The following is a 13384-nucleotide window of genomic DNA, read 5'->3' on the forward strand; positions in this document are numbered from 1 at the left end:
CCCCGTAAAAATATTCAAATTCTACAAGCCATAGATATTAATTGTAGAAACTTTGGAAAACACCAAGAAGGAAATACAAATATCTTCTAATTCCGTGACCCAGAAATAGATATTGTTTATACTTTGGTGTCTTTAGATTATACACACTTGGTTTGTAGAACAAAACTGGAATTATACCATACATGTATAACGTGACATCTTGCTTTTTTCCTGCTGTGTTCCTTTTGAGATGATTTTTGGGACTGAGGTTTCAAATAAAGGTAGAGATTAATGTAATATTATGCTTGGCACACTTGTGACAGGGTCTGTTTTGAGTTACAGAAATAGAATCATGGACCCAGTATCTGAAAATAACATTTGTCCTGTTCCTTCTTGAATAGGCTTTCAATATTTAGGCTATATAGATGTTGTCGTAACTATAACTATAATTAACAAACGAAGACTTCTTAGACCATTAGTTCTTAATTGTTGATGAATTGCTTTTATAAGATTCCCTCATTTGAGTTTTCTGTGCCAGAATTGCTAATTGCACTATCAGTAAGAATAAGTTATTTTAACACTCTTTTTCTGGATGCCTTGATTACTCAAGCTGAGGCAGGGTAGCTAGTGTGGGCCAGGCCACAGGTTTGGCATGAATTAGAGTAGTTAAGAGATTCCTTTTGCCCAACTATATTATATATTTGATAATATTTATGATTCACTTGTTGAATATGGGTTTCGTATATCATTTTCCTCTATTAGGAGATGGAATATGATTAGTTTCTCCTTGGGATTATTCAGCCTATAAAATTTTCTGTTACACATTCCGTTTGCATTGAAAATATGTTCTAAATCCTGAACCACATTGGAATTTTTTATGACCTTCCCCTTATGTGTCTTTTGGTGTGGTGCCCTTTGAAGTCCTGAAATGTTTTTGTATTTGATTGAGATTAAATCTGGGTTTCATTTTACTTTTTTAAAATGTATTGAGCAAGTTCATTTTCTGTTCAAGTTCCTAAGGGGAAGGATTCCAGCCCTCTGTGTCCCAAGAATTCAGACGGAGCCTTGCCAGAACATTCCTGTGGTTTTCCACAGAGCAGATCAGTGTGTTCATGAAATTTTAGTTGTAGCTTGTGTTTTCTGTGGTTAATGAAAACATCTGGCTTTTAAATTTTCCACAAACAAAGCCTAATCGTTGGGCCAAACCTTTTCAATAATGATTAAATACTTCAGTCTTCTCCTCGGAATAGCTCAAACTTGTCTTTAGGACACCTTATAAGCTGTTGTCTCTGTTCCTTAATGATTTTAAACATTTGGTATATGATTGGGGTTATCCTGCCAAACACATACTCTTGAGAGAGAGAATTTGTGAATATGAATCCCTGTAACGGCTTCTGGCCTCTGCCCCTCCAGGTTGGAGCTGCTGTGGGTGAGCCGCTGCGTCCGTAGCCAAGCATGCTGTGCTCGGATCTGCCCAGCCGTGGAACAGAAACATTTGCTGGATGGAAAATCCATAAAAGAAAGCTGCTGTGAAAGCCTGAGACAGACGACACCTTAAGCAAAATCAGGTTGGTATAAGATAAGAGAGGCTGGATAAAGTGGATTGGGTCACACAGGGAAAAGTTGTTTTCTACAACTTTGAGACAACCCCAATTAATCATTCCCAGTTATCTGAGAGATTCCCAGCAGCGTATGAAGGCCAGATATATCCTGACAGACTTCTGTGTTCAGGGTGTTGTTGTTTTCCTTTCTTTCTCTTCCTTCTTCCTCTCCTCTGTTCCCTCCTCTTTCTCATCTTCTTCTCTCTCAGAGAAGAGAGGAAGATCTTAAGTGCAGATTTCTAAGATGCCACAACCAGAGGCCACCCCTGACAAACCTCAGTACTCTTGGCTTTATTTTGGAGAGAAAGCGGTGTGCTGGAGAAAGCACAGACTTGTACTGCAGGTTAGCAGTTAGTTAGAATTAGGTGTCCACTACCTATGGCTAAAAACATCCTGATTGGTAATGCCTTTAAGATTTGAGGTCTTAGTATGAAATGACTGTGGCACGGTTCTGTCCTCAGGGGTTCACAGGGTAGGGGACAGGCCAGATCAGTATTCGACCAGCTGATGCACAGTGTAAAGTTCAGAGGCTTGCCCTCATTTGTATTTTCATGCTATGAAGGGAGGATTATGGAGACCTGCCAATTTTTGCGGCCGCGGGGTGGGGGCGGTGGTGCACGTCTGTCTGTGCTCCTTTGCTTTGCTTGGCAAGTTTTTACTTACTCTTATCTCCCCCAAAACCAAAGCTAGCAGCACATTTATTTTCAGCAGGGTGTGCATTTGATATTAAGATACTCATATAGGGCAAAGGAGAAGAAATGCCCTGAAAATAATAGGAATATAAATAAATGCAAAATAGCGCCACTGTGGCCCGGGAGAATGAAACTGCATACACAGCCTCAGATGTGGCCGTGGGTGGGAAATAATTCATTTTGAGAAAGTATACTGCACAGGGACAGGCACTGCAGATCCTTTCTATTGGATCTTCAGTGGGTAAGTCAGCATTCTACGTACTAAACAGTTAATAAATACTAGAAGGGAGCACGTCAGCAGTCTTGAGAACCTGTGAAGCAGTGAATGTCTGTTGACTTTGCCCACCCGGCATCCTTTTCCTCCTCCTTTTAATAAACTGCCCAGATTTTCCCCTGGCAGTCAGTCACCCTTGCTTTGTTTTCAGCTTGTGTTGTTGGAGGAGGTGACCTCACTGTCTCTGTATTGGGCATGTGACATCAGCTTGGCTAGTCAGGGTCACAAGGATCAGTTGATGGAGGAGCCCCAGCATTTTCACTGAAACCGTTGCAAAGACGCCTTTCTCTTTTGTGGGATTGTGAAGCTGAAGCTCCCAGTGACCCTCTTTGCCACCATTTAGGGAAAGCCTTTCTGAGAATGAAGTCCACACAGGAAATCAGAGCAGGGAGATGGAGGAAAAGAGATGGAGAGTGAGGGGGACACATGCCCACACCCCCAACTTATGGCCCCAGATTCAGCAGCCCCTAAAGCCAGTACCTCCAGTTTCTCTTTCCTGGCAGGTTAGCCAGTTAGTGTGAATTAGGCGTCCATCACTTACATCCACAAACATCTTGATGGTGATACCTTTTGAGTGTGAGTCTTAGCATGAGATGACTGTGGCCCAGTCCTGTCCTCAGGGGCTCAAAGGGCAGGGACTGGGCCATATCGGTAACCGGCCAGCTGATGCACGGGGTGAAAAATGTGTCGCCAGAAGTAAGAACTAAGTACTGTGGGAGTAGAAGAGATGGAATTATGAATTCTGCTGGTTGGTAGAGAGACTAGCAGAGAGAGCTGTTATTTAACAGAGAAAAAATAGAATGTAGTCTTCAGGAACATTTACAAAAATATTTAATTCAATTACTTGCTTTTTGAGTCTGAAAGAAAGGGAGGCTTTCCAGAGCCTATAGTTAATTGTGGATAAGGAAGATAATTTCAGGGCTTTCACCAGTAGTAGAATCTTGGTATTTACTATAAACACAATTGTTTTGGGAGCAGCCAAATGAGAGGTTATCAGAAAGCTGTCCAGAGTTTATTTTAACACCACAGGGTAACAGCTGCTCTCACCAAAACCTCAGTCGGCTTTCTGTGGTGAGCAGAATTCTGAGTGCCTTGTGAATTTTAAAGATTTGTTTCCTTTTCTTAACGATAGACTTTTTTTTTTTTTTTTAACAATTGATATTGTTTGCTTTTTAAAAAATTAATAGACTTTATTTTGGGGAAGCGGTTTTAGGTTGTAGAAAAATGGAGTGGAAAGCACAGAGTGTTCCCATGTACCCCTCCCTCACCTAGAGTTTTGCGTGTATTAACGTCTTGCGTTAGTGTGGTACGTTTGTTACAATTGCTTAGCCAATATGGATACATGATTATCAACTAAAGTCCATAGTCTATGTTGGGGATCACTCTTTGTGCTGGACATTGTATGGGCTTTGACAAATGTATAATGATATGTATCTATCGTGACAGTCCCCCTAGAATAGTTTCACGGCTCTAAAAATCTCCTGTGTTATAACTTTTCGTCCCTCCCTCCCTCCCCCTGAATTCCTGGCAACCACTGACCTTTTTACAGTCTCTATAGTTTCACCTTTTCCAGAATTGCATGTAGTTGGAATCATACAGTTTGTCGCCTTTTCAGATTGGCTTCTTTCACTTTACAATATGCATTTAAGGTTCCTCCATGTTTTTTTGTGTCTTGATAGCTCTTTTCTTTTTAATGATAAATAATATTCTATTGTATGAATGTACCACAGTTTGTTTATTTACCTGCAGAAGGACATCTTGGTTGCTTCTGAGTTGTGGCAATTATAAATAAAGCTGCTGTAAACATTTGTGTACAGGTTTTTGTGTGGGCATAAGTTTTCAGTTCCTTTGGGTAAATACTAAGGAGCATGATTGCTGGATTGTGTGGTAAGAGTATGTTTAGTTTTGTAAGAAACTTCCAAAGTGTCTGTACCATTTTGCATTCCCACCAACAATGGATGAGAGTTCCTGTTTCTCCACATCCTTCTGAGCGTTTGGCATTGTCATTGTTTTGGATTTTAGTCATTCTGGTACATGGGTAGTGGTATGCCATTGTTCTTTTTATTTGCAGTTCCCTAATGATGTGTGATGTTGAGCATCTTTTTAGCGTAGTTTGCCATCTGTATATCTTCCTTGGTGAGGTGTCCGTTCAGATGTTTGCCAATTTTTTAATTGAATTGTGCATTTTCTTATTGTTGAGTTTTATCTTTGTATATTTTGGATACCAGTCCTATATCAAGTAAGTCTTTTGAAAATATTTTCTCTGAGTTCTGTGGCTTGTCTTTTCATTCTCTTGACAAAGTCTTTCTCATAACAGAAGTTTTAAATTTTAATGAAGTCCAGCATATCAATTATTTCTTTCATGTATCGTTGGTGTTGTTTTAAAAAGCCATTGCCAACCGAAGGTCATCTAAGTTTTCTCCTATGTTACCTTCCGGAAGTTTTATGGTTTTACATTTCACTTTTAGGTCTATGTTTTTTTTTTTTGCTGAGGAAGATTCACCCTGAGCTAACATCTGTGCTGGTCTTCCTCTACTTTGCATCTGGGTCACCACCACAGCATGGCCGCTGACCAGTGATGTAGGTCTGTGCCTGGGAACCAAACCCAGGCCGCTGAAACGGAGCACGCTGAACTTAACTACTAGACCACGGCACCAGCTCCTGTGGTCTATTTTGAGAATTTTTGTGAAAGGTGTAAGATCTTTGTCTAGATTCTTTTTTTGTGTGTGACGTCCAGTTATTCTAGCACCATTTGTTGAAATCACTATTCTTTCTTCATTGAATAGCCTTTGCTCTTTTGTCAAAGATCAATTGGCTGTCTTTATGTGGTTCTATTTCTGGGTTCTCTGTTCTGTTCCATTGATCTATTTGTCTATTCTTTCACCAGTACCACACTGTCTTGATTACCATAGCTTATAGTAAATCTTCAAGTAAGGTAGTGTTGGTCCTCCAACCTTATTCTCCTTCCATATTATATTGGCTATTCTGGGCTATTTGCCTTTCCATGTAAACTTTCGAATCAGTTTATCAATATCCACAAAATAACTTGCTGGGATTTTGATTGAGATTGTGTTGAATCTATAGGTCAAGTTGGGAAGAACCAACATCTTGACAATATTGAGTCTTACTATCCATGTATGTGGAATAACTCTATTTATTTAGATCTTTGATTTCTTTCATTAGGGTTTTGTAGTTTTCCTCACATAGATGTTGTACATATTTTGTTAGATTTATGTCTAAGTATTCCATTTATTTTGGTGCTAATATAAATATTACTGTGTTTTTATTTTCAAATACCAGTTGTTTATTACTGGTGTATAAGATAGCAAGTGGCTTTTGTATGTTAACTCGGTATCCTATAAACTTTCTATAATTGCTTATTAGTTCCAGGAGTTTTTTTTGTTGATTCTTTGGGATTTTCTACATAGACAACCATGTCATCTACAAACAAAGACAGTTTTATTTCTTCCTTCAATTTGTATGCCTTTTATTTTCTTATCTCACTAGCTAGGTCATCCTCCCAGTACCATGTTGAACAGGAATGGTGAGAGGTGACATCCTTGCCTTGTTCTTGATGTTAGTGGGAAAGCATCTAGTTTCTCACCATTAAGCATAAAGTTAGCTGTAGGTTTTTTGTAGATTTTTTAAAAATCAAATTGAGGAAGTTCCCCTATAATCCTAGTTTGTTGAGAGTTTTTATCCCAAAAGGGTATTGGATTTTTATCAGATGCTTTTCTCCATCTATTGATATGATTTTTCTTTTCAGCTTAATGATGTGGTGGATTATATTAATTGATTTTTGAATGTTGAACCAGCCTTTTGATAGGAATTGTATTGAATCTCTAGATCAATTTGAGGAGTATTGCCATCTTACTAATATTAAGAGTTCTGATCCGTGAACATGGGCATGTTTCCATTGATTTAACTCTTCTTTAATTTCTTTCAACAGTATATTGTTGTTTTGGGGGAAAAAAACTTATACTTCTTTATTAAATTTATTTGTAAGTATTTTCTTCTTTTTCATGCCTTTATAAATGAAATCATTTTTTAAATTTAATTTCGGAGTTAGTGAAATTTTCCATTTCATTGTTAGTGTATAGAGTACAGTTGATTTTTGTATATTGCTCTTGTTTCCTTCTTCCTTGTTGAACTTGTTAATCTGTACTGGTAGTTTTTTATTGTGTATGTAACTTCCTTAGGATTTTCTATATATCAAATTATGTCATCTGTGAATGGAGGTAGTTTTATTTCTTGTCCGATCTGTATGTTGTTATCATTATTTTTTACAATGATTTGAAAACTTTACTGTGATGTGAGAAATACAAAGTAACGTGCTTTAGAGTTTCTAATGAAATCATCCTATTATGTAGCTTTTTGAAAAGGACAAAAAATGGTAACTGTGAAGTTTATGTCCTTGTGACTGAGCTAATTATTCAATAAGTGAGCTTCTTAGCCAGTCCTAGGCGAAATGCCTGTTCAAATTCTTGGCTTATATATATATGTATATATATATTTTTTGGTGAGGAAGATTGGCCCTGAGCTAATAGCTGTTGCCAATCTTCCTCTTTTTTTTTCTTTGTCTTTAAAAAATTTTTATTTATTTTTATTTATTTTTTTTGAGGAAGATTAGCCCTGAGCTAACATCTGCTGCCAGTCCTTCTCTTTTTGCTGAGAAAGACTGGCCCTGAGCTAACATCCATGCCCGTCCTCCTCTACTTTATATGTGGGATGCCTACCACAGCATGGCTTGCCAAATGGTGCCATGTCCGTACCTGGGATCTGAACTGTTGAACCCTGGGCCACCAAAGCAGAATGTGTGCCCTTAACTGCTGCACCACTGAGTCGGCCCCCAATCTTCCTCTTTTTTGCTTGAGGAAGATTGGCCCTGACCTAACATCTGCGCCAGTCTTCCTCTGTTTTGTATGAGGGATGCCACCACAGCATGGCTCGATGCGCAATGTGTAGGTCCACACCTGGGATCCAAACCCGTGAACCTTGGTCTGCCAAAGCAGAGTGTGTGAACCCAACCACTGCGCCACTGGGCTGGCCCCCTTTGTATATTTTTATATTGGATTGTTTGTCTATAAGTCCCTTGTTAGGTGTATGATTTGCACATATTTTCTCCCGGTCTTTGGTTTGTCTTTTTGCTTTCTAATAGTGTCTTTTGAAGCTCAAAAGTTTTAACTGTAATGAAGTTCAGTTTATCAGTTTTATCTTCCATAGTTCATGATTTTCATGTTTCTAAATACTCTTTGACTAACCAAAGGTCACTAAGATTTTTCTCCTATGTAATATATATTACTATAAGTCAAAAAATACTTAGTTTTTCATAAAGTAGTAAACATTTTTATGGCCATTATCAATATGAATAAAACAGATTAAATTTAAAGTTTTTCATTACCTCTGTCTTAATCATTACCCATGACTACTGACTGAAGGATTTATAAGTTTTGTGTATTATTTCAAGAATGTTAAGAATTTTCATTAATGGTTATATGAATTGGGTCTTTTATACAGAAAAAGATCAATTTCACAAAACTATTATTTTACTAAATGGAAGATCTATGAATTAAAATGGCTTGTGTTTTTGGAATATAGTATGGTTTTGTATTTTATGAAAACTGAACATTTTTCATAATATGATTAAAATGTTAGCTGCATTTTTACGCTTACCTGCGCTATTTTTGTCTTGCATTAGTATGGTTCTTAATAAACTGCTGTGCAGACATTAAAGTAGTTATATTGGAAATGTGAAGACTGTAAATTTATGTCTCTTCTTTAGTTGCAACTCTGTAAAAATTGTGAAGGCAAAGAGATTGAAAAGGAAAAAAGTTAGTGCTTTATTTTGATGTTTGGATTCTAGTTGGCCATTTTCCTTTATTTTGTTTTCTAGTAAAGTTATAATTTTGTTTGAGGAGTGACTTTTATTTTTAATGAGAAAAAATGTGTAAATTTGGTCTTGGTGAAATTCAGAGACATTTCCCTTCTCTGGCATATAGCTAGAAGCTGATTTCTGCCACTGAGCTTTAATCGGATATTAAAATCACACTATTAGGTTTAGAACATGTTTTCTGCAGTTCCATTAGTAGGTCAAGCCATGCCTGCCGGTTCCCGGAGGGTTCATTTCTCCAGGATGGCTTATCTGCTTCCTGCTCGTTCTCTGTAATCTTCTCATTTCAACCCGGGTAGAGCAGCTTGATGGGAACTGACATGTTCGTTACCTGGTCCGTTTGCTTTCCTTGGCAGTGCTTTGCCTGATAATGTCACTTCATAAAAATGCATCCAGTAGATCAACATGGAATTATTCTTTTTATTGTTCATTTAAAAGAAAAAGCCATAGATAAGTTTTCATTTTTATCTCTCGGACCCTGTAAGTGGGTATCACAAATCTTTTAACCCAGTCACTCCTTTAAATCTTTTCTTTCTCTTTGGTGCCCTTTCAAAAATCTTTGTGACCTATTCGAGGAATGATGAATGACCCTAGGGGAGTATAGTATAATGTTCTGGGAGGTTTTGGTCTTGTTGGTCTTGTTTTTCTTAGGGAGCTGAAACAAAATATGGCCAGGTGACGGTAACTTCTTGACTGCTCTTTACTTTGAATAGGGCCTTGTGTTGACGGAAGTCAGAGGGTCAGAAAGATAGAGTCACTGAAGTTTGAGTTGTAGTACAATTACATTTGTGAAGTCTCCAGCTTATTTATAATCGTTTGGTGGCAGATGAAGCCAAATCAGATCAACTTGGTCACACTCAGTGAGCCAGTATAAGAGTGGAGTGTCCTCAACTTGCTCTCACCAGGAGAAGCCACAATTTTGAGTCAATGTGTAATGAGGATGTTTATGATACATATATTAGTAGAGTTTGGAATATTACATCTTTTGATTTTTTTCTTATCTTTATATTTTTTGTGTTAAATAACCTGTGAAGTATTAGGTTTTCTTTAAAACCCTTCAAAGATACCGTACTTGAGTGACATGTAGTCAATTGTTATTTATTTTAATGTGATTACTGATAAAAGAACAAACAGTAGTTTCTCAGTCCCATAGTGGCCTATAATGAATAAAACATTTAATTTGATTACTGTCCAAATAAGATCTATGTTCAGAGGCCGGCCTGGTGGTACAGCGGTTAAGTTCTCACCTTCTACTTCTCGGTGGCCCGGGGTTCACTGGTTCGGATCCCGGGTACAGACATGGCACCGCTTGGCGAGCCATGCTTTGGCAAGCGTCCCACATATAAAGTGGAGGAAGATGGGCACGGGTATTAGCTCAGGGCCAGCCTTCCTCAGCGAAAAGAGGAGGATTGGCAGCAGTTAGCTCAGGGCTAATCTTCCTCAAAAAAAAAAAAAGATCTATGTTCATGGCATGGTAACTGTTCAGAACTTCTGAAATTTCCAAATTGATTATTATGTGCTCAAATAAGAATTGATCCTCTGCTTTATTCATAAACAAAAAGAGTCTATTGGATGTTTTTACGTAGACAGTATCCCAGCCCAGTAATTTATTTACAAAATGAACATCAACGTCAGTCTAACTTGCCTTAGGAAATTGCTCTGTGCAATTTGTTAGCGCATCCTTCTTAAGAATGGAAGAAAACAGCTTTCCCTGCAATCATTATGCAGCTGAGGCCCTTTGAAGATGGATTTTAGAATCTTGGTAACTATTCCACGCTTGGTTTCATAAGGGTGATTTTCTTGAAGACTAAAGGTTGCAGATAGTTCGTGAGTGCGGTGGCTCCTTTCTGGTTAAAGTGTGACAGTGCCTAGGAAAGTAAGAGGGTAATTAGTGACTTTACCAAAGACCTACCTCAGAAATAAAAAGTCTGGAGTTCCAACCACGACTTTAGGCCCTTGATGGTTCAAAAATTGGATTAAAAATGACCACTGATCTTGAACAGGCATTAATTTATGATTGATAAGGGGTGCTGAATTAATTTTACTTAGTTTGGTGCAATTCAGTTAAATTCCGAGTGAACTTATTAATGGTATCCTGTCTGGAAGGCTACTTTGGTCATTGTTGGAGGGAATAGAATAAAATATCCTGGTGGAGGGACAGCCAGGATACAGGCCCTTCTGGGGGAGCTAACATTTTATGGAGCCTGTGCAGAATGCTGAAGTACTTAAGCACTTTCTGAGCTTTTGATGGGATGGGGGGTGGAGAACTTCATTTGATCCTTACAACAATCCTATAAGAAAGACAGTTTTACACTATTTTATAGATAAAGAAGCTGAGGTTTGGCATGATCAAATGGTTTTATCCGAGTCTCACATCTACTAATTTAAGTTTGATTCTAAACTTTTTTCTCAAACTCGAGTTTCTACTTGTACAAATAAAAGCACTGACTATAAGGTGGTTGATCTATAGAAGACTCTCTCTCTCTCTCTTTTTATATATCTTTCATATTCTTAGAACTAATGAGATAATAAAGCCCCAAAGTAATATATGAGTAGGATGCTTTGGGATTTTCAAGAAGAGAGTGGTTAATATGGATGTGGATTAATCTGGAGAAGTGGGATTTTGTTATTTTTGATAAATAATTAAGAGGTAGGAGGTTGTCAATGGATGCTGGTTTTCAACCCCTTTTTCCTGAGGAAATACCTAATCAGACTCTCACAGGTGGAAATAAAAATGCAGGGTATGTCTGGGAAGTATGTCTTAGGTGTCACAGCCAAGGTATGTGGCCCAGCCATGCACTCCATCAGCTTGATGCGAGTTACCCAGAGGTGTCTGGTTACTGGGAGAAGCACACACTCCCAAGCAGCTACTTAAAGAAAGAAGGAAGAAGGTAAGCCTAGGACATTCCTGACTGTCCTCATCCGTACTGTGCACTCCTTGTTTGGGGACTTGGAGCTCTTCTGCAGTGACTGCCACGGGAGCTCGCTAGAATTTGACAATGAGGAGGGACCAAGGTGTTCATCTCTATGATGGTTTGAGACTCTGGTCTATCTACTGCTTTCCTCATATTTCAACTGGTAGTATTCTTAGTTAAGTACTGCTTGACTAAGTTTAACTTAGTTTAAATGAATGTGTCTCCCCAAAATTCATGTGTTGAAATCCTAACTCCTACAGATGATAGTATGAGGAGGTGGTGACTTTGGGAGGTGCTTAAGTCATGAGAGTAGAGCCCTCATGAATGGGATTAGGGCCTTTTAAAAGAGGTTCAGAGAGATCCCTAGCTCCTTCCACCATGTGAAGACACCGCGAGAGGGCCAGCAGTGAACCAGGAAGAGGGCCCTTACCAGAGGGTGACCATGCTGGCATCTTGATCTTGGACTTCCCAGCCTCCAGAGCTGTGGGAAATAAGTTTCTGTTGTTTATAAGGTACCTAGTCCCTGGTATTTGGTTATAGTAGCCTGAAAGGACTAAGGCAAGTATCCAGCAGATGATAATCCCCCTCCCCCTTGTTTTTCTGCAGTTGTGTCTTAGACAAAGAATGTAGAAAAAAATAAGAGGTCAGCCACACAGAAGCCTTTACAAAGCTGTGATCACCAGCCTCCAGTTTTGCTGTGAGGTGTTTCTGGTTTGGTTCATAGTGTGTGTTGTCTGAAGAGCTCAACTTGGCCTGCTATGGGTTGGTTGTCTGGCAGTTCTGGGATGCAGCTTGAGACAAAGCAGGCGAGTTGTAATACTTATAACACATGCAGAAAAACGACTACTGTTTGAGATTAAAGAATCTTCTAAAATAGACACCAGTGGAGAGCAATTTGACAATATATTTCAAAACTTACAATCACCAGCAGTTTCATAAATAGGTTCACTTAAAACTATGCCAGGTTATATCTACAAGTTATATTATAGCATATTTGTAAAGAATGAAGTAGCTCTGTGTGGGTGCTGATTTGGAATTATTTATTTATATATATAAGCACGTATATACATATACATATATGTATTTGCATTTATCTGTATGACATGAAAAAATGTTTTGAAGAATCATGTGAATACCATTCTCTTTTGTATAAATTTTTTTAAAAAAGATATATATGCTGGTATATACATTTTTTCCCTAGAAAGATATGAACTGTCAATACACTGGAAAACTTTTTCTCTTTTTCTGTATTATTTGAATTTTCTAATCATGTTCATTTACTCATTTTCCTTCCTTTTAAAAAAGAATCAGGAGCTAGCTGGTATGATCATGGACCATTTTGCTTCGTTATATTTTAATGTGGTTTATAAAATTCTACTAAATGTTTAAAAAACACTTTTTTTCTGATATTCATTTGTCAGTCTTTTTTGTACTCTTTGCATGCAGAGGAAGTAGGTAATTTTTGTGGCAAGAGATGTAAAATATATAATAAGCCAGCAGATGTTCCCTTGAAAGCTTATTAGTTAAAGCATTGAGTTGAGAAAGAGAAGGAAAAAGACAGATATTTACCAAATGTGATTTGAGGGACAAAGAATTCTGTCTTGCTGAAGTGTGTCTGAAAGTGTTCCTTTACGCTCAGTTTATTTGCTTTAAATATGAGCTTTGCACTGAACTGTATTTGCTTTTCAGCCCACAAGGCTGGAGGTGGCCCTGGAAGTCTCCAAAATCTGATTGCTAATCAGGAAAGCTGTTTGCTAAGAAAGGCCTGCCTGTTTGGACTAGAAGTAATGACTGATGCAGAGATAAAGCCAGCGTGCCTTTTAAACGTCTTTTGACTTCTGTGTCCAGATTTTGCTTTTCTCTTAATTAAAACCCCTAGACATGGGTCGTAGGTCAAAGGAGATGACTCCCCTAAATTCTTTCAGTAGCAATAGCTGCTTAACTCTTCAACTCTTGATAGGCTTGTCTGGAAACTGTTGTGTTCATTTCTCTGTGGTGGGTGATTTACCTCCTTTGGTCTTGGTTTGAATGCT

The 13384-nt window shown here is 38.2% G+C and overlaps 1 protein-coding gene across 38 annotated transcripts in view; it reads left to right on the forward strand.

Moving 5' to 3' along the window:
- APBB2 (amyloid beta precursor protein binding family B member 2) overlaps window positions 1–13384 on the forward strand; it is a 381357-nt gene that overhangs the window by 77264 nt on the left and 290709 nt on the right. For all 38 annotated transcript variants that reach the window (XM_070263912.1, XM_070263896.1, XM_070263903.1 and 35 more), the window contains one exon: window positions 1393–1547. The gene's annotated coding sequence lies outside the window, so the exon portion shown is untranslated. The remainder of the gene's footprint in view (window positions 1–1392; window positions 1548–13384) is intronic.

The sequence above is a fragment of the Equus caballus genome, chromosome 3 (assembly GCF_041296265.1).
Source record: "Equus caballus isolate H_3958 breed thoroughbred chromosome 3, TB-T2T, whole genome shotgun sequence".
Lineage (NCBI taxonomy): Eukaryota > Metazoa > Chordata > Mammalia > Perissodactyla > Equidae > Equus > Equus caballus.